This window comes from Ailuropoda melanoleuca, unplaced genomic scaffold, assembly GCF_002007445.2.
Source record: "Ailuropoda melanoleuca isolate Jingjing unplaced genomic scaffold, ASM200744v2 unplaced-scaffold7108, whole genome shotgun sequence".
NCBI lineage: Eukaryota > Metazoa > Chordata > Mammalia > Carnivora > Ursidae > Ailuropoda > Ailuropoda melanoleuca.
In genome coordinates, this window is record NW_023246148.1 from 284 (window position 1) to 4,063 (window position 3,780).

The 3,780-nt window shown below is 35.1% G+C and overlaps 1 non-coding gene across 1 annotated transcript; it reads right to left on the minus strand.

Annotated features, from left to right (window-relative positions):
* Positions 1-218: 218 nt before the first annotated feature.
* Positions 219-2,728, minus strand: LOC100481334. The gene is made up of 4 exons (XR_004623098.1): positions 2,657-2,728; positions 1,607-1,685; positions 564-608; positions 219-386 (listed from the first exon to the last, which is right to left on the minus strand). It is a non-coding gene; the product is annotated as an uncharacterized LOC100481334 (transcript).
* Between the last annotated feature and the right edge of the window lie 1,052 nt (positions 2,729-3,780).

The following is a 3,780-nucleotide window of genomic DNA, read 5'->3' on the forward strand; positions in this document are numbered from 1 at the left end:
TTGGATATTGACACAAGTTTACACAACAACAGCAGTGTTACTTTTCTTGCACATCACTTTGAATCTTGAAATTCTTAACTAAAAATATACAAAAAAGAATTATGTTATTCTTTTTTTTTTTTTAAGACTTTATTTATTTATTTGAGAGAGAGAGCACAAGCAGGGTGAGAAGCAGAGGGAGAAACAGACTCCCCTCTGAACAGGGAGCCTGATGTGGGCTCGACCCGGGGACTCCAGGATCATGACCTGAGCCGCAGGCAGACACGAAACCGACTGAGCCATCCTGGTGCCCCAAGAACTATGCTTTATTCTTAACAGGTAAGAATTGCTTACCTTGTAGATTATAAGCTGCCAACTGAACTGCTGTATCAAAGGGACACTCTAATCTGAGACCAAAACACAAATTTGTTAGACAAGTCAACTTTACAAGCTTCACTTTAAGATGTGGAAATAATACATACTTTGCATTGATCATTTCTTTTTTGTAATTAACTATGAATTTATTTTTCAAAATTATTTTCAATTACTTAACATGCGGTTTACCTTAAACAACTAATACTCACTTTCCACTGAGAATATCCTGCTTTAACTGAAGAACAAATAAATACCTAAGAAAAAAAAAAGGCACACATTTAACTAAACAGAACAATCTACTTTGAAAAATAATCTTACCCTTCTAATTTGAGAAGAAACGTTCTTAATTACAGCATTTTACCTGCAATAGAATCTATAAAAGAAAAAAATATGGAAAAAAATGGGGTGATAAGCATCAGGAGGATGGTAGCATGTCCACAAAGCCACAGAGTACAGTACAACCACCTTAAGATTAAAGGTTTTAAGCAAATTATTGAAAATGAGCTCTGTGATCTCATTTAACATTACGCTCACAACAATACAAGTTACTTCATATGTGAAAGGAACAGGGCATGTATGTAAATATGGAGATTAGCTACAATCTCACTGGCAGAGTATTCAAGAGGAAACCCTCCTAAAGGGACTCAGCAACTCAGTTTTTTACTTAATAAGCAGTATGTGTGTATGAATCATGGATTTACCACACACAGTCAGTGAATAAATATGAAGGAGGTAGGACAAAATAAAAATAATTGCATATAACCTACTTAAAGTTTGTTTAAAACTATTCAAACCAAATCAGGATCTAATATTTTTCATCAGTCAACGGCATTTCAATAGGTAAAGTCAGGAGTCAATTTGAATAAACTCCCAGTGGCCAAAGATAGATCATTTTGAACATCAATAAACATAACACAAATAAATACAATATGGCAATATAGTCAAACACAGCAGTCCTGTTTAAAATCCATGAGCTGATAATGATACTTAAAAAAAAAAGAACTCACTAGTTACCTTTAGAGGATGCTAGGGAACCAACTCTTTATTTTGAAAATTGATAAAGGGAAAAAAAAAATCCTACACTTTAATACACTGTCCCAAAATGAAATTCTATTGTCTGAGCTCTTAACCAAAGGCACGAGATCCATTTCATTAGCAGTCTACAAGCTGGAAAGAATTATAAAGGCAATCTTCCAACACCTTTAGTTAGCTGACCAAAACTTCACCCTGTACAACTCTAGAGTGGTCTTACCGTGTTAGCTCTTCACGAAGATTATTTGGTTCTGAGGAATAAAATTTAACTCGAAGATGCAGACAATAGGGTGAACCAACTGTCATTAAAAAACAAAAACAAACAAAAAAATACTTTAACTTTTTATGTAACTATTCAAAGAGTAAGAATTTTCAGTCAATAAATTTGTCAAAAGTCTACTGAAGTGGGGACAGAAGATAACAGATTATTGTGGCACACACCAAAATACTGTGTGGCTTACACCTAACACAAAAGATCAATAAGTAGATTTTTTAAATGTACCAACCATCATATACTACTATCACAATCTCCAAGAATAGATAGCTCTAAATTAATTCCCACAGTTCTGGGCAAAATGCATCAAATAAAAATCTTGACTGTGCAATCTAACAGCCCTAAAAATCTGGCAAGCTGTATTTCTTGTGAGTACTGTGTAATGCCTAGGTTATTAACTGTTCATGGCAAATTCTCCCCACACTTTCCAATTCATTTCACCTACTTCACTAACTTCTAAATTCTCAGTGGTCCCATTATGTTGTAAAGACAAAAGTTGAGATGCTCTGAAACCTCTTACGACAAAGGACAAACTGGATTACAAACTGGACATTGGTATCTTCCCCTAACTATTGCTAGAAATAATGATAACATTTTATGTGAATTGTTTCATTTCGTTACTCTTAAATTTTAAAAGTTACTTCTTTAAAGTCTCAAAACATTTTATAGAGTAGGGCAGATGCCAAACAGGAAAATTTCAACATACATAATTACTAAAAGTTAAGCATCTCATGAGAACTCAATCTCCTTTGCAAACTCCAAGTCTTTCTCTGGGAAATAAACTGTAAAGCACTTGACTTGGGATTACTATTAACCCTATATTAATTTAGGGGGTGAGTCAGTGTATCAAATTGAAATTACCTTTAGAAAGTAGAGATGCTAAGAAATTCATCTGAAATATGATCTCTTTATTAAGTCTGAAATCAGAGCTTCTAATATATAATTACATATAATTAAACTCACTTTTTTTTTGTTCACAATTTTTTCAACACTTACTTTTTACTTGCTTTTTGATGCTCTTAGTACCATCAAGCCAGTGCTGAAAACAAAAGCAAAAATCAGATGTGCAGCAGATGACAGAACTAACATTTTCATTTTAATAAAAGTTAATTTTCATCATGCTTCAGTGATAACCACAAGGAAATATTTTCACAAGAGAAAAAAAAAAGTGAGAATGAAAATGGGGGGAGGATTATCTGCCCCAACATCTACAGGAAACTTATGACACACAAGCAAAAACTGACCTAGACTTTTTTTTTTTTAAAGATTTTATTTAAGAGAGAGAGAGCGAGCGAGCAAGAGCGTGGGGGCAGGGGAAGAACAGAGGGAGGGGGCAAGCAGACTCCACATTAAGCACAGAGCTCTACACGGGGCTCAATCCCAGGACCCTGAGCTCATGACCTTAGAAGAAATCAAGCAACTGAGCCACCCAGGTTCCCCTCAGATTAAGGACTTCTTAAAACATTTCCTCAGCTCCCTCGCAGTAACAAGGATGGTATTTTAAATTCTGCCCTTCGGTTTCCAATTTCCCCAAAAAATGACTCTTTCAAAAATGTTAAAATTAGAAGAAAAGTATCCTCAAATTCCACTGCCTGGTTCATTCTTGTGATAAAAACGTAAGATTTACTAAGAGATCATAACCAAAAATGAGGGGAAATAACAGTGTCACTTAAATTTTACAAAACAGATACTACTCAAAAGTAGTACTCTTTGAAAGAGCCTACACAGTAAAATTAATCTAGCTCATAACTAAGGCCCCACCTATTAAATGAAGCAATCTTTGCTCCTTGGCTTTACAAACAAAAAATGTTAACACTGTGACTAGCAGACTTCTGGGTTCAAAACTAACAGCCTTTTGATTTCTGTAACCTCCCCACTATAAAATGTCCGTTAACACAAACAGACTTTAAGAGGCAATTCCAGAGGCTTCCAAAGATAAACCATTCCCAGCTCACTTCTCACCATTAATCCCTTTACAACACCAAGACCTAACACTGGCAGGATGCACTCATCCAACTAAGACATATATGATTGTGTTCTCTCCAGCAATGCTTACAATTCCAAGCACCCTAAAAACGAAAGGCGTGCTCTTGTGCTAACTAGTTCACAGAGCTAAAGAA